The sequence below is a fragment of the Pteropus alecto genome, unplaced genomic scaffold, assembly GCF_000325575.1.
Source record: "Pteropus alecto unplaced genomic scaffold, ASM32557v1 scaffold95, whole genome shotgun sequence".
NCBI classification, from domain to species: domain Eukaryota; kingdom Metazoa; phylum Chordata; class Mammalia; order Chiroptera; family Pteropodidae; genus Pteropus; species Pteropus alecto.
Genome location: NW_006441071.1, coordinates 13,633,625 through 13,658,253, shown reverse-complemented (window position 1 = coordinate 13,658,253; position 24,629 = coordinate 13,633,625). Strand labels below are relative to the sequence as shown.

Sequence of the window (24,629 nt, the reverse complement as noted above, 5' to 3'; positions counted from 1 at the left end):
TTTCCCTACTGTTCAGGGGAAAAAAAGAGTTCCCTCTTTTTTAGGAATGAGAGAAAGTTTAGATTTAAAGTATATCTTAAAGGTAAGGTAAGCTACAGGTAGATAGATGTAAAAGATGATGACTTTTGTGATGGACATTAATCACCTCCCCTCACATTTACTCCCCTTTTTCTTTTCCCAAAGCTAGACCTTTCATTTGGGGATAGAAACTTTCCAAAGAAGTTATCTCCACATTTTACTCCAGGGATAGAATACACAATTCAGCATACAACAATTAGGACTTTCCAACATCATGGCCAAAGTGATTAGTTCTGAGGTGAAAATAAGACCTACCCCCTGGTTGAACCAGAATAAATACCAAGGCTTTTATTAGAAATAAAAGACAAAAACTCTTTTTCTCAGTGAAGGTAAATGTGGAAACAATAAACCTTAGGTGGTACTAGAAGCCATGGCAGAACCAAGACAGGAGTATCAGAATGAAACAACGGAAAGCAGAAAAAAGAAATGGAAGTCACTGAGCCACTGAATCATTTCCAAAGTAGCCCTATCTTTGGACTTTTTAGTTAACATTAGCTAACGTATTTTATTTGTGGCTTAAATTCATTTAAATATTTTTTTAAATTAGGTTTTTATTACTTCCAACAAAAATTGAAAAGGTAGGAACTTCATGCAAAGAAAAAGAGACTGGAATGCACAAAATGTCAATAAGATTTAAAGACTGGTTTTGGAATTTATAGCCAAATTTATTAATACAGTAATTCTGGTGCTGGTGGGGTGAAAACAAATGAAATATTTGTTTTCAATCTCTATTCTTAATCTGCCACTATCCACTAGAAGTTAGGTCAAAGAACCATCAACTTCTGAATTTCAGCTCCAAAAAGATGAAGGAAATGTGAACAACACAAGTAGCCATTGCTCCACAAAGTTTCTATTATTCTTAAACTCTGTTCCAGGTCCCAAATAAATCAGAGCCTTGAGGATACAAATACAGAACTTCTAACAACCAGACTACAAAGCTACCAGATGGTAAAATTGTTAAATAGAAAGCTGCTATTAAAAGCAAAGTTTCCCAGTGTTAATGTGACTTATCATTTTAAATATTTTAGTTCAAAACTTTATAGAAAAGAAAAATTAAATACTGGTAAGAAAAAACTTAATTGGTCTCACCACTTTGGAATTCTGAGAACCACTGCAGATTCTAGTTAGATTCCTCTGATAAAAATATCTAAATAAATAAGAAAAAGGAGGCTGTCTTTGGTGATCTTCAGGTACAAAAACACTTCGATGTCATTTTGTCCAAATATTACTTGACTGAAAAAGTCTTTTTAAATATTCATAAGGATCTGTAAAACATTTTAGCAGAATAATATCTTCCCCAAAATGGAGACTATCTTATTTACTGAAAAACATAGTTGACTATCTTATTTTATGAAAAAAGAAAATATGTATTCTGGCTAATATAAAAAAAAATTATGAGAAATATTCATGCTCCTCAAGTCTGTGAATTTCTCATCCATAATTGGTTATCTCTAAAATTATATATATGTATACACACACACACACGCACACATACATACACACACATACATATATACATATTCAGACAGTGAATTCATCTTGAACTTTTCTCACAGAAAGGATATCAGTCCCCAACTAAAGATAAAAACTTTAAGATCAGAATTTAGAATTTCTTTTAAAAAGTAATATGTCTTAAGAAAATTTTGCATATCTTTTTTATAATTCCCCACTGCTTGGTAAAAACAAAGAAAACATGGCAGAATAAAAAGGTCAAAAACCATGTCATCACAAATAATATTCTATTTTTATAATATTACATATTTCTCCAATGAGCCTGTATTACTTTTATAATATAAAAAAGTAATTTTTTAAAATTTTTAAATAGACTCAGGCATGTAGAAAGACTGTCCGATTCCATATTTTTAAATGTATAAAACAGTCCTACCTTCCCTGTGCTATATCCTTCCACATGTAGGATAAATTTAATTGCTCCTTTTAGAATGGTGGTGGAATACTTAAAGCCACTTGACAATCTCATCACCAGCATAATGACCACTGGATAGTTCAGCAGTTTAATTATAATGTGTTGAGGTTTGGCACATTACATTTTATTCATTCTGTTTGGCGTTAGCTGAGCTTCTTGGATGTGTAAGTTGATGTTTTTTAAATATGAAAAATTTTCAACCATTATTTCTTGAATACTTTTTATGCCCCATTCACATGTTCTTCTCTGTGACTCCTATTACACATATGCTAGACCATTAGGTGTTGTTCCTTAAGTCCCTGAATCTTTGTTCATTTTTTTCAGACATTTTTTTCTAAGTTCTTCAAACTGAATAAATTTTATTGACACACTTCAAGTTCATGATTTTACTACCATCTCCAATATGCTAAGCTCGACAAATTTTTAATTACAGTTATTATTATTTTCAGTTTTAGAATTTCCATTTGGCTCTTTTTATAGTTTCCACTTCTCTGCCAAGATTTCTTATCTGTCCAATTCATTAAGAACATACTAGTTGTTAGTTTTCTTCAAGTCCTTATATGACCATCCATATTTAAGCCTTTGTTGCTAAATCTAACATGTAGGCCATCTCAAGTTCTGTTCTATTGATTTTATTTTTTCCGAACTAGGGGTTACATTTTTCCTGGGATTTTTTTGTTTTTTGTTTTTTTTTGCCCCCGTGTCTACTAATTTTTTTTATCATGTATTAAACATCGTCATAATAAAATGTAACAGAGCACAGAGAACCTAGATTCTGATTTGGCTATGTTCCTGTGAAGAGTGATGTCTTTTGCTTTCAGGCAATATAATTACTGGCTGAATATCTTGCATTTGTTTATGTCTTGTTGGGATGATTTTCAGGAAAGCTCAAGGTATTTTGTGAGCTCCTTTAGTTTGACAGGATCAAATTTCTATCTTTGTCTTCCTTGTAGATTTTACTGAGGTCTAGTTTTAAACTTGTTATGGTAGGTCTACAGTAAGCCTTACTGTAGGACATAATAAGGTATGAACTTTTTGGTTCTCAGCTGGATGCTGAGGATGTTAATGATGTCCTCTGCGCTACCTGTGGCAGAACTTCAAAGTTTATCAAAATTCTTTAATATGTCTTTCCATTCTCAGATCTTCAGTAAGCTCACAGAGTCTCATTTGGCAAATATGTTGTCCCTCTCTCAGCCAAGGACTCATGGGGAACCCACATTCAGAATTCTGGACCTCCGTTTCTGCACAGCTATTTTGTTTCTGGTGTCCTGCTCCAGATTCCAGCTGCTTCAACAGTCCTAAATTCTGCTCTCTGCCTTCTCAGTTCAGAGGTACCACTGTTTCTGTTTGGACTCCAGCTCCCAGTGACACTGTCAGGAAATTGTCTTTAAGCAGAGAGCCAGGGCACACACAGGGCTCTTCTTATAGGTTGCCTCCTACCAACAACACAGTTTTGTACAGCCTCTTGCCCAACGTCTGCGAATAGTTGCCTCATATATTTTTTTAAGTTTTACTATTGTTTATAGGAGGAGGGTTAGACCAGTAATAGTTACTCCATCAAGGCCAGTGGCAGAAGCACTTGTCCACATTAAACATTTATTTTTGTCTTGGTTTTTATTTCATATTTCTCTTTTTCATTCTCTTAATGTATATGTCTTCTTCTCTCCCTGACCTCAATTTGTATAATTTATGATCCTGTGTTAAACACACATATAGTGCTAAATAATTTTGATATTTTAGAACTTTAAGACTTTATAATGGTGACGGAATACTTTCAAAATATTGTCAATAGTTTTGTAGAATTTCTGAATTTAAAGCAATATATTTTAAATTCAATTTTAAAAGTCTTTCTTCCCATACTCACCTTACATTTTCCATGAATAATAGCATAGGCAAAATATCAACAGTACTCTATTACCAAACTGCCTAGATATTCCTTCCTTTGTTAAAGTATGTTTCCTTACTTTTTTATTTAAGTCACAATAAAAATAATTGAAAAAGAAAACCCTCAAATTATCAAATTGTTCTTATTTCCAAATTTCTGAAATTGGTCTGATTTCAACTTTCAGAAGTGTCTGAAAAGTCTTCTTAGCTTTATCTAAAGACTGTGGAAACATCAGTCTGTTCCCCAGACAACAAGAGATTTAAATGAGAAATCAAAGTAAACATCACAAAGTTTTAAAAATTTAAAAAACATTTATACATAATGGATGGTCCCACAAAGGGAGCAGAGGGAGCAGATTTTTGTAAAGCCCTGGTTTCTCAATTTATTTAGATACCTGTTATGCTAACTCACATAAATGATTAAGAGATAGGGGCCGACTTATCCATTGGGCACATTGGGCACTCATGCAAATGATTAAGAGATAGAGCCCGTAATACTTTCAGAGGCCGAAAAAATGTTTTATTTTTTTTTAATCATAAGAATAACTAAAATTTTAGGTTAACAAAAATGTTTAACATTTCTCAATACAGTCTTCATACTAACACAGTCATAAAATATAAATATATTATAATTTGTAATTATAAAATTGTGTGTGTGTAGATAGGCATGAATTAGCGATTGTTTTCAGATTTGCTAGGAATCTTAGTCTCTCACCCAACTTGACGGCCTGATTCTAGGATGTGAGGCCTCCAGGCATTTTTCCCTTTAAATTTCCAGAACTGCTATTCTCATCCTTAACCCATTTCCCTCCGATCTTTTTGGTTTGCTTGAACTGAATTCACTTGTAAAGTAATTGGATGATTCTGGGCAGATAATACTCAGGGTAGCTAGGTATCTGAATGGCCTTATTAAAGTTACCAGGTAGTAGAAGTTATCTTCATAACTGCTTCATAACTGCTTTATATTTGCTTTCTACAATAGAGACGTGGCCTTGGTGTCTCTTTCTATTTCAAAGCCCTCAATCTTTTTGGAGCAGCCCACAAAATCTCAAATTCCTGTCTAAGCAGCAGGTTCCAACCCACAGTCCATTTTCAGAGCCAAGATTATAATAATCACATTGAGAACTCACAAAATCTCAAACCTTAGGTGACTTAGGTTACTAGTGTCACAAACTTTTCCAGGTTCTCTTATTTATGACTCATGGCTGTTTGAGCAAGAGATTTTCTGTATTCAAAACATTACTGTCTTATAATAACGGAAATACTCTATGTTCAGAGTAAACATAATTTCAGCAAGAGAAAAAAAAGCATTTAAGAGAATAAAATGTCTTCAATGACATTCAAAAGAAATTTTACAAGTAAATCTAACACTTAGGATAATAAAAGCAGAGTGCTCTGTATTAAAGCTTGGCATGAAAGATGGATAGCATGCTAGGAACTAACCATTGAATCAAGTTTAATTACTGTTGTATTCATTGGCAAAACACTTGACTTTTTTTAGTCTCAAATCCTCAAAAATAAAATAAGACATACAAACATATGTTCTGGCAATCTCCAGAATACTGTTAGCATCAAATGAACAACTGTGCCTCAAAAGCACTTGGTAAAATAAGTTTTTAAAGACTAAATAAATTTATATTATTATATTCTTATTATTCATCATAATGACATCAACATTCTTAAATCTCCTATGGCCTGTCCTTCAATTTTCATAACTGTACCAGTCACAAAGTCTGACTCATTCTTTTGAATTTTTAAGTATGTTTTATACATCAGACTTCGATGTATTTCATTTGGATTACAGATTACAGGCTAACAATGCATTAAACCACTCCTTTTCAGAAGAGTTAAAACACTACCTATTCCCTAACCTTTTCACAATCAAACAAGCAATTTGTTTATACTCTAGAACAAAATGCAGCACACTTATTCTGACAAGGGCAAAACAGTCGCTATTTTAGGCTTTGTGGGCCCAAAGAGTCTCTGCTGCAACTGTTCAAATTTGCCATTGTAGAATGAAAACAGCCATAGAGCCATATAAACAAATAGGCATGGCTTTCCCAATAGAACATTATTTATAAAAACAGGCTACCAGCTGGATTTGGCCAAAGGCCGTAATTTACCAACTCTTGCTTTAAAACTGTGCTTCTCAGTCTTTATTGTACATACTAACCATATGGGGATCTTAATGCAGATTCTTGATTCGGTAAGTCTGGGTAAAGTCTGAGATTCTGAATTTTAAACAATCCCTCAGTTGAATGATGATGACGCTGGTCAAAGGTTCATATTTTGAGTAGCAAGGTTCTGATAAGCTCCGCGAGAAGAGGGAACCTATCTAATTATTTACTGTGAAACTTCAGTGCCTAGAACTGTGTGTGAAACATAATAAAGCAATCAACAAATATTTAAGGATTAAACGAATAAAAAAAAATAAGCTTTTAAAATAATGTCATGTTTTGGCTTGTAGCATTGTTGTGTGCCAGCACTTATAAGGCTCATTCCTTTTTATGTTCACCCTAGCATTTAAGCTTATCAAATCTAGCTGTCTCATTAACATGGTAGATTTTGTAATAGACAGTACTCAATTAAATCACAGTCTTGGTTCATGTAGATAGTACAAAAGTTAGTTGTTACTGACAAATTAACCCCAAACTCTCTGTTGCATCTATAATGATCTTTTATTTCCTTAAGGATTCTATCCATGTTCCTTGTACTTCAAGGCCTTTGTACATACTACTTTCTCTGATAGAAACATCCTCCCCTAATCCTTTGAGTCTAAACATAAATGTCACCTATTCAGAAAGGGGTGCAGAGTAAGTACCCTCATTCTCCCTATTTGCTTCAAATGGGTTTCTCTATCTCAGCCCTATGTGTCTTCTCAAAGCACTAATCACATTTTATAATTATTTACTTATATGCTGACTTTTTATGACTCCATTCCCCCTACTAGAATATTAGCTTCTCAAGGTCAAGAACTGCATTTGCCTCATTTATCACTGAATCCCTACAAATTCACAGTTTTTGACACACATAGGCATAAAAAAAATTTGTAGATTGAAAAAATAATTATTTATGTTCACAGAAAATTTCTTTCATTGTCCTATCTTTAAAATGCAGATGCCTCTTAAGGTAAAAAAGACTGTTTTTTATACGAGTGGGGCCATAGCAGCCAAATTTGTACTTTATGATGCTGCTCTGTCAATAATAGCTATTTAGATCAGGGGTAGATACCTGACCCAAGCTGGACCACATTCTCTTTCTTGGAATTTTTGTAACTGAGGTCTCTGTCTAGTCTGGATACTCTGATTGATTAACTAAGGACTAGTGGTAAACTACTATATTTAGTCATGTGCATCTGAAAGTAATTATAAAGAATGAAGAACATAAAAGAAGCAAACATAAAAGATGAGGAAAGTACTACCTTGGTTCCTAATGACTTTATTGATAGAGAATTCCAGTTTCTCATGAGGTCAAACTGTTCTTTGGGATTTCAGGCATTATCTTAATATCTTTCCACGATTCTGTTTTTAAATAGATTGAAATGGGTTTCCGATACTTAAAAACCAACATATTAAAAATAAGGCTGTATCTTTCTACTTAAATATTTATCTCTAATTTATAAAGACTATACAGAAGCAAAAATATACAAATAAAATATGTCAAAGTTGCAGCAAGGGAAAATGTCAAATTGAGGAATCATCAAGTTCTCGACAGGTAGTGCCTAGTAATCAAAGGTTTGAGTATTATTAAACAAATTATATCTACAGTAAAAGGGTAAATGCAGTCAAAAGATAAGAGCATTTATATGAAGCCTAACATACTCTAAAGCAAATAAAGACTTCTATAATTCTTCTAGGGAAAAGTTTGCTATCACTTGACCTTTAGTTCCAAAATTATTCAGAATACTACTTTCATATGAAGTGGCTGGTCCTAACTATACTTTTTAAAGTTAAAATCTAATAATTATTAGAATAAGCTGATTTAGATAAATATTTCTTTAACTCAAAATAAAGAGAGACAAAGTCTATGCAATACTTAGAGTAGAAATAAACTCAAGAAAGGAGAAAGGATAGGAAATTATCACACCCAACTGGAATCCTATTTCCCAGACATACAAGGAAGGAGATATAAAAACCAATTATTGGGTGTAAGCCAATAAACTAAGAATCTTCTACAAGCTAATCACATCAAATATTAATTAATTCTAGTCACCTCCACAGCCAACTATTCCTACTTAATTTTTAAAAAAATTATTGCTAATTGAGTAATTCATATTTTTGTTAGGAAGTTAAAATGAAAAAACAAAAATCCTAGCAGTTTTCTTTTATAGTACAATTCAAAATATCCATTATTTTCCAAGCAGCAAATGAAAATGTCAAAAACATTCTTGCTGTAGATATTTAGTTGTTTTCTGCCAAATTAATGAAAGGAAAATATTGCACTTTGAATTGGTTAATTACCATGAATCCTTCTGCAAAGGGCCCCTGCTTGCAAAATTAAGCCAACTCGAGTTGGCACAGGGCCCTAATATTCATGGAGACTAGACTATAGGCTCCACTGTACTCAAGAGACATTTAGTTTTTGGCATCCATTCATCGGCTTACAAATCATCAGTCCTAACCATTCTAGACACTCAACTGTCTGAAGTAAACAGGGCAGAAAGCACCTGCATTTAACACGGATATACCATATTTTGCTTCTTTGCAATTTTACAAGTTAGACTTAGAATACAAGATAAACAAGAATACTCTGATTTACATATCTTATAGAAACTAGAACTATTTCAACAAAAGTGCTTTAGTGACTAAACTATTTCAAGGAAATCCTCTAGGAACAAGGCAACTTCAAAAAAGAAGGAATTTGGAGTTCTTTTTCTCAGTTCCAGGCCAAGCCGAGTGGAGCTTTGGCCTCTTAGGAGACCACACACTTGTAATCATAACTTGCCATTTCCTAGGATTCAAAATAGATAAATGCTAATTTGCCTGTTTCCAAAACTGATAAAATAACCACAGCATTACTCAAAACTAACTGCATCTTTCCTTTTTCTTTTCTTCATGCCATTCCTTTCTAAACAGAAATTGCCTTTCTCCCTAAATAAAATGAAAGAGAGTCCTGAATCGAGATCGATAAATACTGATAGGCCCAGGAATACAAGCTGGCTTCTCTATGCTGGTTCTCCAGATGGCCCTCATGAGGCTCCAAGTGTGTCACCTCCTCATATAGACTCTTGCATCAAGGAACCAGACAAGCACAGAAGTCAATAGTTGATCCTAAAAAGGGTCATTCAAAACCAACTACAATATTAATCTACATTAACATCTAAGTATTATGGCAAATATAAAATTAGCAGGATATTTCTTAGGATTAGCAAAATAACCCCTATAAATCCCAAATCAAAAACAGAAGACATTATACATTCAAGCTTTGAGAAGTTGACATAAAAAGTCTACATTTACCTTTAAATAAACTGAAGCTAACCTAAGATAACAATCAGTATGCTTAGAGTATCTAGAAACCATGAGGGAAACAACAAAAAACAAACAACAACAAAAAAAGAAGGTAGAAATAAATAGGGAACGAAGAACAGATAGGACAAAGAGAACAAATAGCAAGACAAAAGACTTAAAATGAACCATATTGACAATCAAAGTAAATGTAAATGATCTAAATACTCCAATTAAAAGGCAGATATTATCAAACTCCTAAAAATGCAATACCCAACAATATGCTTCCTTTCAAGAAATGTATTTTAAATACAGACACAAATACGTTAAAAGAAAAAGAAAAAGAAAAAAGACACAGCATACTAAAACTAGTCTAAAGAAATCTAGAGTATCTATACTAATACCAGAAAAAGTTGATTTCAGAATAGAACTGGTACTAGGAATACAGAGGATAATTTCATTAAAATGGTTAATTAATCAAGAAGACATAAAAATCCTAAATGTTTAAGCACCTAATAACCAAGCTTCAAAATACACAAAGCAAAAACTTAAGAGAAATCCAAGGTATATAAGATTCCAATCATAAAACAAGTCTCAAATTTAAAAGGATTGAAGTTATACAAAGTATGCTCCTGATCACAACTAAATTAGAACACAATAACAGAAAGAGTCTGGAAAACTCCCAAATATCTTTGAACTAAATAAGATACTTCTAAATAACCAAAGAGTTAAAGAAGAAATCAAAAATGGAACTAAAAAGTATACTAAACTGAATGAAAATAAAAACATATCATATCAAAATTGAGGGATGCTGCTAAAGCAGCACTTACAGAAAAACTTATAGTACAAAAAACATTTATATTAGGAAAGAAGAAAAGTCTCAACTTAATGGCCTCAGCTTCCACCCTAAGAAACCAGATAAAGAAGAGTAAATGAAGCCCAAAGTAAGCAGAGGAAGAAAATAATAAAGATCACTGCAAAATTCAATTATGCAGAAAACTGAAAATAGGTAAAAAAAATCAATGAAAGCAAAAATTCATTTTTTGAAAGGGTCAATAAAATTGATAAACTTCTACACAGACAGGTCAGAAAAATGTTTTTAAAATATATAAACTAGTAATGTCAGGAATGAGTGTAACAACACCACTACGGAATCTACAGATAATATGAAAATATTATAACATTATGCCAATAAATTTTATAACTTAGAATAAATGCTTAATTCCTTCAAAGACTCAAATTATCAAAGCTCACTCAAGAAGAAATAGTTTAAATGAAACTTTATTAAAGAAATTGAATGTGTAGTAAAACCTTCCCACAAAAAATACTCTAGGCTCAAAAGGCATCAAACATTTAATGAAGAAATAATCCTAACAATTTTCCCAAAAATTACAGCATAAAAATACTTTCCAACTTATAAGGAATTTATATATATGTTTTTAGGTGAGGCAACCCTTAGTTGACTTCACAGATTGCAAGGACCTTGTCAGCTTACAATCCCTTATTTTTTTATTTTTTACGCCTACAGCACCTGGTCTTCCTAAGTGATCTTCCATCCAAGTACTAACCAAGACTGACCCTGCTTAGCTTCCGAGATCAGACGGGATTGGGCTTGTTCAGGGTAGCATGGCCACAGACCATAAAGAACTTATAGACATATCCTCATAAATGTAAATATAAAAATTCTAAAAAGTTGATTCCAACAATGTCCATAAAGAATACAACATCAAGACCAAGTGGGGTCAATCTCAGGATTTTGAAGCTATTTCAGGGTTTCATGCCTTGTTTAAATAGAATTAAATATTAAGAAATTAAAAAAGGAAAACCTTATGATTATCTAAGTAGGCACCAAAAGAGTATTTGACAAAATTTAATGTCCACTCCTGATAAAAGTTCTTAGCAAAGTAGCAATAAGAGGGAATTTCCTCAGCCTGATAAAAGTATCTTGAAAAATCTACAGTTAACATCATACTTGACAGTGAAAGACTGAATGCTTCTCCCCTATGATCAGGAATAAGACAGAAATGGCTGCTCTCATTGCTTCTATTCAACATTGTTCTCTGGAGGTTTTAGCCAGTCCAATCAGGCAAGAAAAAGAAAAAGTATCCAAATTTTAAAGAAAGAATTAAAACTTTATTCATAAACAACATGATCTTCTCCATAGAAAATCAGACAGAATCTATAAAATAGCTATAAGAACTAGTGAGTTTAACAAGGTTGTGGAATATAAGATCAATATTCAAAAATCAATCGTATATTTATTTACTAACAACAAGATTTTAAAAGTTACCATTTACAATTGCATCAGTACATATGAAATACTAAGGGATAAACCTTACACTAGATGTGTAAGACTTGTATGCTGAAAACTACAAAACACTTCTGACAGAAATTAAAGACATAAATAAATAAGAGTCATTACTTGTTCATGGGTTATACAATTGTGTTAAAATATCAATCCTTCCCAAGTTGATCTAAAGATTTAATGCAATCCAAATCCACATTCGAATAGGCTTTTTCTTCATAGAAATTGACGAGCTTATTTTCAAATTTATATGAAAACTCAAAAGACATAGAATGGCCAAAAGAACTTTGAAAAGGAAGAAAAAAGATGATTAACAACACTATCAAATTTTAAGATTTATAATAATCGAGACAATAAGCTAATAAAGATAGACAAACACACCAATAGAATGAAATAAAGAGTTCCAGAAAAAAACCCATATATAAATGGACAATGAGTTTTCAACAAAGATGTAAAGGCAATTCAATGGTGAAAAGGATAGTCTCAAATGAATACTGCTGGAACAACTGGATAGTTGTATCTGTAAAAAATGAACCTTGATCCATATCTCACACCATACACAGAAATTAACTCAAAATGGAATGCAGGGCACAAGTTAACAACTCAAACTTCTTTACACATATACTAGGGTTGAACAAATAGATAAATGGATAGTGGGAGCTATGCTTCTCAGTGTTGGAGAGAGACATTACAGATAAGCAATGAACCACCTGGTATTGAAGTAGAGTCAGAGATATCAGTATGAATTCACATTTAACTTAATATAGATACAAATAGATAGATGTGGAAGTAATTATAGATGTGTGTATCCATGGGTTAGTACAGCTCTGCCTGCTGAGAGAACCTAGACATAGTGATACCACAGTAGCAGCAACCAGAATACCCAGTGCCTAAATTCTGGTTTCTAAATATCATCGCCCCTCTAGGGATACTTTGAGATATGGCTGATTGTAGGGCTGGAGCCTTGCAAATATAAGATGAGCCTTAGGTATCTTGTGTCAGAAAACAAGGAAGTATTGGAAAAAAAGAAGGGAGCAAGTCCAAGGGACACAGGAGCCAACCGAAAGGGCCAGAGCTGGAATAAGTTCAGCAGCAAAATAAATAACATTAGCTGATTATAACTTAAAGTATAAAAAAAAAATGACTCCATACTAATATAATAAATGAAGAAATAAATAAATGACAAAGAAGAGACAAATAATAAATACCAGTTATAATAATCATCTTACAGAATTGCAAGTAATTTATGTAGATACCCATCTCCGAAAGGAAGAGCATAATTCCTGCCCCTGCATCTCTGAAGTATGAGTTATATTTAGGGACTACTTTCAAAGAATAAAGTATGGAAAGGATAAAAATAATTAACTTTACAGTGTAGAAACTTGGCAAACATTACTGTGGGCAGGAGATCAAGATTAAGTATACCAGTGATAAAACGTTGATAGCATGTATGCACCCACCCCCAATATATTGTGATAAAAAGGGTACCTCTTCTAAAATATTATCCTAGTCTAATCAAGAAAAAAAACAGGGAAACTGAATTTGAGGGGCGATCTATAAAATATCTGACCAGTACTGCTCAAAACTGTGAAGGTCATTAAAAAAAAAAAAAGACTAAGAAACTATCAAGAATCAGAAAAGACTACGGAGACGGAGACATAAAGACTAAATGCAATGTGAAATCCTGGGGCAGAAAAACACAAGTGTAGTTAATAGCAATGTACAAAATGCTGGTTGCTTAGCTTTGACAAATCTACTATGGTTATATAAGATGTTAATCACTGTAGATACAAAACAGTCATGGAGATTTAGAGTATGGCACAGGGTATACAGTCAATATTATTGTAATGATTGTGTGTAGTGCCAGATGGGTACAAGAGTAATTGGGGGGGGCGGTGTTACTTCATAGATTGTATAAATGTCTAACTTTTTAAAATTTAAAATTAAAAAGTAAAAATTAAAAAGAGATGTTAATGAGAGGTGCACAAAAACTATCTGTACTAATTTAGCAACTTTTCTGTAAATTGCAAATGATTTCAAAGTAAAAAGTTTATTATAAAAGTGGATTATAGATTTACATGTAAAAAGGTAAAATTATATAGCTTCTTAAAACATATGAGAAAATATGTTGGGCCTTGAGTTAGGCAAAGATTTTTTTAGATGTGATGCCAACAACACATAAAAGGTAAAACTGATAAACTGAACTTCAACAAAATTTAAAATCTTCAGCTCTTCGAAATGAAAAGATGATCTGACTAGGAGAAAATATTTTCAAAGAATATACCCGATAAAGGGCTTGTATCCATAATGTACAAAGAACTCTCAAAACTGAATAATAAAAAAGTAACCTGATTACAAATGGGCAAAAGATTTGAACAGATACCAGAGAAGAGATAAAGATGATTACCACATGAAAAGAGGCTCAAAATCATTAACCTTAGGGAGATGCAAATTAAACCGCACAGAGAAAATTTAAAGGGCTGACCATATCAAGTGTTGGTAAAGATGCAGAGGAACCGGAACTCTCATACAATGCTAGTGGGAATGTAAAATGGTGCAACCACTTTGAAAAATAGTCTGAAAATTTCTTAAACATATACCTACAATATGACACAACCATTCTACTCCTAGGTATTTTCTTCCCCAACGAAGAAAGCATATGCCTACACAAAGTCTTGTACATTAATAATCACAGACATCTTAATCATAATACTCAATAACTCGATATAACCCAATTTTCCATCAATAGGTAAACGGATAAACTAGTTGGCATATCCATATGGTGAAATACTACTCATCGATAAAAAGAAATGAACGTTTGTTACATACAACAGTATGGATGAATCTCAAAGTAATTACACTGAGTGAAAGAAACCAGACAAAAATGAATACATACTACATGATTTCATTTATATAAAGTTCTAGAATGTAAATAAATTTATAGTGACAGAAACAGATGGGCAATTGCAGGGAGAGGTGAAAGAGAATATAAAGAGACACAGGAAGCTATTGGAGTGATAAATAGTGAGAATATAAAGAGACACAAGAAGCTATTGGAGTGATTAATAGTATATTCACTATTTTTATTGCAGTGATGGTTTCACAGATATATACACATATCAAAATTATACACTTTTAAGTATGCGCAGCTTGTTGTATGTCAAATATACTTCAACAAAATTGCTTTGTTTTTTAACCAAGAATCACAAAACCTGGAAAATCTGAGAATACACTAAGCCTAGAAATTAAAAGCCTGAAAAATGGAATGATGGCTTTTGGCAAATAGTTAATGGCATAGCAAATGAAGGCCTGATTAGATTTGGTCTATGTGGCTTTAGGAAAGAACTAGTAGTCATTGAGTAGAAATTAAAAAGAAGCTGCATCAGCTACACAAAAAGAATATTCTGACAATTGGAGCTGTCCAAACACAGACTGCTTTATAAGGTAAAGCTCTCTCATGAAACAAAGAGTTTAAGCGGAAATTCAAATGCTCACCTATTAAGTGATATACCAGGAAAAATTCCCACAAGACAGGAGACAGTATTTCTTGATTTTTAAATGCACTCGTTGGAAAAACAGAACATGTAGTTTACACTTGGGGAGAAATTTATTTAATTATATTCCTCAAACCATAAAGCTACCAACATCAAACATTTTGAGTGGTTTGAGAGCGTATGAGCAAGGTTAATGAATGTACCTGTCGATCTTTAAATGAGATATCTTTCTTTCATATAGGGAAAGCAGTAAAGAAAACTTCAGAGATACACACAGTTTGTGTTTTTTTGTTTGTTTTTGGATATAGTAATTATAAAATTTGAGAGAAAAGAGCATTTATAATGTTTACTATGTAATTCTAAGTACTTAGAGGTCAATAACTAATAATAATAGCTATTATTTATTGAATATATAGGCCTAGACATTCAAGCAAAACATTTTGAACACATTAACTTTGCAATACTGCAAGATAGCTATCATCTACACTTTACAGATGAAAAATCTTAGGCTATGGGAAATTAAAGAGATCTTTAGATTTAGAGGATATGAAGTTATATCTGCCTGGCTCTAAATCCCAATGATATAAGATTTCCTACTAGTTCAATGAAGAAATAGAGGCCATATGATGATCACTACAGGCAGTCTCTTTTTTTCCCTCTCCAAATATTCCTACAATTCTGCCTAATTTATTTTTCAAAAATACAAATTTTCTCATGTTATTTATCCAGCTTCATTTTCTTTAGTGCCTTGTAACTCCTTACAAGTAAAGTCTAAACTTGTTAACACAGTAAATGAAAGATTTCCACTTTTCCAGCATCGTTTCCAATTATTTTTCCTGTATATTCAAGAAATACTAAAATACTGGCAAGTCTTTTAAAAATGTAATGCATTTGTACTTGCTGTTCTCAATTTTCTGCATGCCCTTCCTCTTATTTTTGGCCTGATGAAGTAACTTTTATCTTTCCAGATTCAGTTTAAATAATGTCTCCTCTGTTGAACACCTCTCTGACATTCCAACAACAATTACATATACCTTCATTTACATGTACATACCTCTATTCATACTAATAATTATTTCTGAACTTGGTTCCTACCAAAAAAAAAAAAAAAAAAAAAAAAAAAAAAAAAAAAAAACTCAGAACAGTCATTCATTTCTGTATCACTAGTGCCTAAGCCCAATGCCTAATATGTGAGAAAGGTTATAAATATTTGACTGAATGGTGGATGAATAAACAATTAAAGGGATATACTAACCTGGGTCTGAAATTAAACAATAAGGAACACTTAAGAATTTTCCTTTTTTTTTAGTATATAAAAGACATTGTACTGCCGATGACAGAGATATACTAGTCGCCACAATTATAATAAATGCTACACCTTGTTAACTCTACATGATTTCATCCTAAATTATGTCTTAATTGAAGCAACTATTGTTATCTAGCCTACTTAATTGTGCAGTTCTATTGAAACAGTTTGTTTAATCAAAAGTAAGGGTGATATATAATTTAATGTAAAAAATAATTCTAGAGACTATAAAATGGTAGGAAACCAGGAGATCTGTGAACTATTCTGATTACTTGTCAAGAAGAAGAAAGCCAGAGGAATAACCTTTCTGTGATCTTCTCCCAAAAACAAGACTATTCGCAGACATTACTGTTTTAAGATGTAACCTTGTTTAGTACTCTCTTACTGCAGATGTTAGACATCAAAAAAAACTCCCATCATTTAAAATTTCAGGCTCCTTTCCTGTATGATTTTAAATGAAATTACTTTTGCGCCTGGCCAATATATGTTTGATTAGGTTCCTAAAATCAATCTTACAATATAACTGGGATAACTTATGGTACAGTTTGGTTTGGGAGACTTGTTTTATTTCTTATTCTCTTGCCCAGAGCTGACATGGAAATAATTTGGGTTCCTGTTGTATACTGCTCTTTTATGTTAAAATCAAGCTAGAATTAATTCTTTTTAAAAATGCAAAATAAGATAGAACTAAAAAAAAAAAAAATGTCAAGAAACTTTGAGAACCACTTTCAGCTAATGGAAATTTTATTTTAATTACATAAGAAATGTTCTAAAGTAATCTTCTGGGTGAAAACAAAGTATTATTTGTTGAGGAAAATGCCTTCCCTAAAAAAAAATGTTCACATGTTCAGAAGCCCTTAGTCTGTGAAAGTAATGTCTTATACATGTAGGTTAAAAAAGAAAAAAAATCCACACCTTGGTTATTTTCTTCTAAAATGCTGCCTCATAATAGCAATAACATTTTGATTTACACTAGAAAAGGTTCCTTTCTGAAGAACAAAAATGTATTTTTAAAACATAAGAAAAAAACTGAGGTGCTCTATAAAGTACTCAGTCTACAGCAGTGGACTTTAAAAGGACAAAAGAAAAAGCCATTTCAAACCACATTAAGTGTAATCATCTTTTTTCTTTCTGAAACATGATAGTAAAATGGGAATGAGAACTGAATGATTTCAGAGACCAACAATAGAAAGTTTGGGACTGCAAAATGAAAAGACAAAAAACTTTAAAAAACCTTTGGGCTAAGATGTCCATTAAACAAAAGATGACTATTTTCCAAAAGCTGTGTAATTTTTCTCAGATTAGCCTGGGAACACAGGATATGCAATTTGTTTTGATTTTTCCCATACTATCTTGAACTTCACTCCTGCATTTCCTTTTATAAATAAACTGGTCGACATAAGGAGGTAACTGATTGTTTAACATCACATTATGATCTTTCAGGGGAAACACTTCAGCTCATTCAAGTTCTGGCTCCTCTCAACATTTCTTGTCTCCTATATGAGAAGATGATAGTCCATAAAAGGAAAGGACACCATGTGTGAATTAAGTAAAAAGGGTTCATAAGAGAACTGGAATCTAATTACATAAACACACTTCCCCACAGGTGGATATAAATTCAAAACTCTCTGAAATCTTGCCTTTAAAGGCTAGCAGTGCTTTTTTAATTATGCTAAAAGTCCCTTGTCAGCTTGATCTCCCATGAACAATTTTAATCAGGCAACCCTAATACACTCTGTCTCGCAGACAACTTAACAGAGCTCTCAACTATGAGCAAATGGGAAAAGAAGGAACCACAAGCATTTTTATTAAAAGGAAAAAATGGCCAGCCTAGAGATTTGGCCAGCAATAAAGTAAGATTAAATCATGTTTTTTCCTCACTTAGTCTACTTAACTTCAAGAACTACAGACATATAATTAATTTGCTCTTGAGATTTACTCTGTAAATATAAACACACCATTTAAAAAATACTACATCCTTACAATTCACAGTGGTTTTGTAATTCTCCTTTCCTATTCACAAACGGACTAATACACTAACAACCAGTTTGCCAGAATTTAAACATAACCCAAAATTTAATTCTTCCCAAAAAAAGGAGAGTCAAAAATCACTCTCTTTAGTCTATTGGAATCCTGACAAGTTCAAAGTGAATGTGAAATAATTAAAAGGACCAAGTAACTCCATCTCTACCTTTCAGCCAATCCCCAAGCCCACTTGTTACATCAGCTATCTCTAGGAGTCCTCAGTCCATTCTGTGGTCCTTTCAATACAGCAGCCTATATAATACATAACCCTCAGTTTTCAACTGCTACCATCCTTTCTCTTACTCAGTTCAACCCAGAAACTCCAAAAAAGTACTAGTGGTTGTCCCAGGCCCTAAGAGGCTGCACCCATGCTACACTTAATGCCCCAAACTGCTTTGAAATTAAAAATTCAAATTTTTAAACTCTAGTCTGAGTTTACCTCCAATTAGTTGCTGTGTGGTTTACAGCAAATTCTTGACCCCCTCTGTGCCTCATTTCCTTCATCTGTAATACTGTAACTAATAATACCCTTTTCAAAGAGCTGATGCAAGAATTAAATGATATAATATACCTAAACTAAGCACACTGTGGGCACTTAATTCATTTACGTTTCCTTCCATCATGACCCAGATCAGTGTTTCAAGGCTCTCAGTCACAGGCTTTATTACTTCCACTGAACCCTCAAGAAGAAGCTCAGCTTCTCACATTCTCCCTGGCAATCTTTGCCAGCTTCAGGGCTCATCAATGATCCACACCAGAACCTTTATTATTTCCCCTATTCTACACTCAGTTCCATCCCTCTTGAGGTTTTCCAACTATTTTCGACCTAGGGCTCCCTGGGCATCTCTGCTTCACTGTTTTTCTGTGCACTGGGTCGCATTTGCTTATTCATTGGCGCTCTCTTCACTTACCTTTGCTTCAGTTTTTACCTGCCCAGTTCTTTTCCTCATTAGTGCTGTGCTTCTTACTAATTGCAATCGCACACTATCAGTTTAATTTGTTGCCTTTCTATTGACATTGATTTAAAAAACTATAAACTAAGAGATAGAAAAATTAAAATAGATTAGAATAAATAGTGATGACTATAGCCTGGGGCAAGGGGTGGTGGTGGGGAACATTTGTCTAATTCTCAGAAAACGATGTTGTTTTATACAATCAACATACATTTATGCATTCGCCTATCAGATGCTGTGATTATTCTAACCTAGTTGCTTGATGAACTGTAAAAATTCAACTTGCTTAATTGAAATGGTTGATACTGAAGAGTAAAATAGAATATGTGCATAGGAAGGCAGGAAAAAAAAAAATGAGGTAAGTCTTCAAGAAATGTTCATCAGTACTACTAATTTTGCAAACACATACAAATACCTTTAACCCACCCCCAAAAGAGTTGTCTGATCTATTTGCAAATATTCCAAATTAAGAAAATCTCAGTTTTAGAGTTAGAAAAGCCAGATTTCGAAGAGAGAATATTCTTCTGAAATGACATAAATTAGTTAGGACCACCGTCCAGTTATTTTAACTATGCTCGATGGTCATTTTCTTTCTTTTAACTTTTTTTCACTTTCCCTTAATATTCTCTCCCAGTTCTCTGTTGGCTACACAAATTTAAAATGATTAGTGATGTAAAAGGAAGTATTATTCTGTACATAAATATAAATGTCTTATCTTTCATACACTTCATGCTTACTAATTTTCCTAATGGAGTATAAAATCTTTCCAATATCCCAGGGTTAATCCTAACCTGCTTCAAATTACCATGTTTTGAAGTTTTGCCTCAGATTCTGGTCAAGGATATCAAAAATTTATATCAAATAAAGTGCATCAAGGACAGGGTTTCTTTTTTTAAGTAACAGAAAAGAGAAATAAAATATTTCTTAGAATTTTATCTTAAAAATTCTCAGAATCATTCTATTCAAATCACTCAGGCAAATTTTATATTCTAGCAATATTAACAAATAAATTATTGCAATGACCTAATTCAACACTACCTGAAACAAATGTTAAAACCTTTTGGCTTAAAATTTGGTTTTTAGAAAAATGCTATTACATCTGACACCCAGATCTTGGTTTCTAATACCATTTTCCAGTAAAAGGAGAAATGTCTAAGAGTGGAGCAGGAAATATAAAAGTGAATCTGATACATCCTATAGTGACAGAAACTACTCAAAAAGAAACACACACACACACACACACACACACACACACAGTGATGAGTATGTGTCAAAGAGATACAGAAGCTAATTAAAAAGCTCCAAATGGACAAAGTTAGAATAATTTGAGCAATAAAATAGTATTGGATTATAATCCAAGAGATAAAATAAATATCCATTAATCTATACTTACATACTTAAATGTCTGACTATAGAAATAAATGGGAGAAGAGAAACAAATCTCTCATGTACTAGAAAAAGAAACACACAATGAAGATATTCCAAATAATTAATGAAGATATTCCATCCTCAAGGAGGTAAAACATAATTCCCCACTCCTTCAGCGTAGGCTGCACAGAGTGATTTCCCCGCAAAGAGCACAGTCTGGAAAGGGGGGGATAAAGAATAAATTTATAGTGATGAAACCTGTTAATAATAGGGAAAACTGGGTGTGAGCTATATGGGAACTCCATACTATCTTCTCAAGCTTTCTGTCAATCTCTACCTATTTTAAAATAAAAATGTGTATATATTTTTTAAGTTTTTTAAAATTTCCTATTGCCCTTGGCTTTCTGAAGTATGCTATTCAGCTTACCTATAGAAATTCTAGTCAATTTTAGATCACTTCAAGTGTACAATTATTCACAACACTCTTAAATCTAAAGGTCGCCTGTTCTACACTAAAATGGAAAGAGAGGCATAATCCTGCATTTGAGTTCTGCTCTACATGCAACTATCCACGTGACCAAAACAACCAATTTCCACATCTATAAAATGAGGCAAGCCTGCTTGAAAGATTTTCTTTTACCTCTATAAGGAGAGGCTAATGTGATAGCCTGTCTGAATTCTAATCACTGAGTGTCTCATCTACACCCGCTCAAGCTTTCTCTGGCTTGGCCCATTTAAATGTCAACTCGGTGACAGACCTGGCTGTTTCCACTTTGCTTTTTTATAGACTTGATGCTCCAATGGCATTTGTTTTAATCACTACATGTTAACTCTATCTCTGGAAGAATAACCAAAAATTTGATATAAAAATTGCCCTTATGTAGGAGAACAGGAGACTAGAGTAGGAAGGAGACATGATTTGAACTGTAAATAATCTTGGGCTATCTAAATTATTTTTTACTATGTATATGCATTAGCTATTTAAAAATTTATTGCAAAAGCAACAAGAAACCCATTATTACTTAGGGATGACTATAGTTTTCTTATTTCTACCTTTGTATCTGCTATCTGTGTGTTATAGCACCATAGTAAAAAGTAAAAAGCATGGCTTTAGGAGATAAGTCTAAAATGATTTCAATCAAATTCTTTTGCACCAAATCAGCCATTTTAAAATAGCATAGCAGTCTTGGAATCAAAAGTGACTTGAGATGGAACCCAGGCCTGTCTATTTACTAGTTATTTAACCTACCTAAACCTGAGCTTTCTCATCTGTAAAACTGGAATAACAATAACCACACTTCACAGGGCTGTTGGAAAGATTAAATAAAAATATACATGAAGTCCTTAGCACAGTACCTGGTCCATTTATTACTGTCATTATCAGTATAAATGGAAGTCTGTGGGAAGGTTTGATTTTTCACTCAGATGAGTCTTCTACTCAGCTATGGATCCAGAAGCAAATTCAAAATTTTAACACTCCTAAAATGGAACTGGTTTTCAGTTATTATTATTTAGTTCCCTAAAGAAAAAGCATTAAATAATGAGAATAAACAGCATTTCCTTCTGTAGAGAAACATCTCAAATCATAAGAAACATGTAGGTATCATACACTATTGTTAATATATTTAGAATTGAATAATTCTTATGGACCATAAAAGCAACGGAGTATTCAAGGACAATATCATAAAATTTGAATAAATATACTGAATGCTACAGTTGAAGTTTTCTTTGGGATTTTTCTAGAAGACTGCGTAAGTTTAAAATTTTAGGTTATATATGCATCCTGGCCTTTTGCCTCACTTTGCTGCAAAAGGGCATGTCGTATTTTACCTTCACATAGATTTTTCAGACTAGTGATAACATATGCAAATAGCTTTAATAAAAATACAGGTAAGAGGAATGCATGTAAATATCTTAGGTACTCAATAAATATTTGCTGAGTGGACTTTGTGGCCATAAATATGTGAATAAATAATGTTACCAATGAATGTTCCTTCCTTTGAGTTATTAGAAATATTCCTTTCCTGTCTCCAAAAAGTAGTTAAACAACATATTTTACCCTGATTTCTATTTTATCATGGGTTTTAAATTAAAGCACTTCAAAAACTAAAGGTATATTTCCACTCACAGGATCTGCTGTGTATTTGCATGAATTCACAAACACACACATACATATATGTGTGTACACACACACACACACAGAGGCAACACTCAAGAGCAGAAATAAATGTGTATTTCTATGTACCTGAAAGTAACTTTATGAAAGTACTACCTTATCAAAAGATATATTTGAGAATTTTTTATTCTTTCAAATATTTTGCTTTAAGGTTTTGATACAAGATACTTTTTGATAAAAGATACAAGATACCTTAAAATCACTTCTTGCTTTTGAGATTAAAAAAGAGAAACAGCTCATGTATATCTGATTTAAAACTGCATCTAGCAACTTTATGGCTACTAGGAAGCCGAAAAGCACTTAGTCATTGTTAATTTTTAGGCTGTGCCTGTCAGGGAATGCTCCAAAACAACTAGGAAGAAGAATGGAAATCTGAAACTACAATGATAAAAATCTTAAAGAACTATCTATTCCAAACAGTTAGACTAGGAACCAGTTAAGAAAATCCATTCCATTACTAGACCACCTGGTCCAATAATGGCCACTGTTGACTATTTTCTTCTCAAATCTTCCATTTTATGTAACACTTAACAGTTTGTAAATCGTTCACATGTATGTCAAATCATCTATTCCTGACAAAACCCGAAAGCAAAAAGCTGTGCAGTTAAATCAGAGACAGAAAAATAACACATGATTTGTATAAGGCCACTAAGCCAGGAAGTAACAAAACTGGGATTCATACCCAAGTCTTCTGCCCCTAAATACAGTACTATCTCAACCTTCTGCCAGCTGATCCCCACAGCTGAATTCCATTCTCGCAGACAGGTCCCATTTCTTGCAGCACAATGTGCCCAGTCCACTTGGCTGCAACCTTTCCTCAGGCAGCTTACCACATCCTCTCTAGCCTCACACCAGTCAACTCACCACACTGTAGTCAGAGACATCTTTCCAAATTTAAATCAAATTGTCTTCTAAGTAAGACCAAAAAATGCTTTTCACTGTTTCCAGATACAGAATAAACTTCTAACCATGGTCTTCAAAGGCTGAGTGGCCTGACTGCTTACTCCTTTTCAGATCTGGAGGGTATTCTCTGTGCACCAGACAGGCTCCTGAACTTTATAATCATCATGCTCAGTAATCCTTTCCCCTAGTTTTTGCCCCCTCTTTCTCCCCTCAAGCCTCATTTCCTCAAGCCAGCCTTTCCCTCACTATCCAAATCATGTGTCCCTACTGTATACTTTTAGGTGCCATGTACCTTTACTTCACTACAATTATCATAGTTGCAATTTACATTTACTCACATACTCATTTGGTTAATGTCTGACTTTTCCACCAGACTATCAGTGCCACAAGAATAAAGATGAGGTCATTTTTTCTGTTTTTAATCCCATTGCCTGGCACAATTTCTAGCCCCATAGCAGATACCCTATACTTTCTTTTAAAAGCTGAACGAATAACAGAACTGGGCCAATATCCCTTGCAGTCTTTAAATATTTGAAAATAACGGTTATTCTGATGATTGCTCACTTTGTACACATATACACAAAAGTTAAGTTTTATTAAGGAAACCACTTTGATTCTTTGAAATATTCCTTTTACAACAAAGTTCCCAGACCCTTCTTAAAACCTAAAAGCCATAAATTAACACAATGATAATTTCTCATCCGTACAGAGACTACACCATCTCTGCTTCAAGTGCAGCACTTGTATTAAAAAAAAAAATCTACATCTA

The 24,629-nt window shown here is 33.1% G+C and overlaps 1 protein-coding gene and 1 pseudogene across 3 annotated transcripts in view; both read right to left on the bottom strand.

The window, feature by feature from the left end:
• The window catches only part of RFX3 (regulatory factor X3), a 260,761-nt gene that overhangs the window by 175,828 nt on the left and 60,304 nt on the right, over window positions 1-24,629 (bottom strand). The window lies entirely within an intron of this gene.
• LOC112485073 lies at window positions 10,850-10,968 on the bottom strand (annotated as a pseudogene).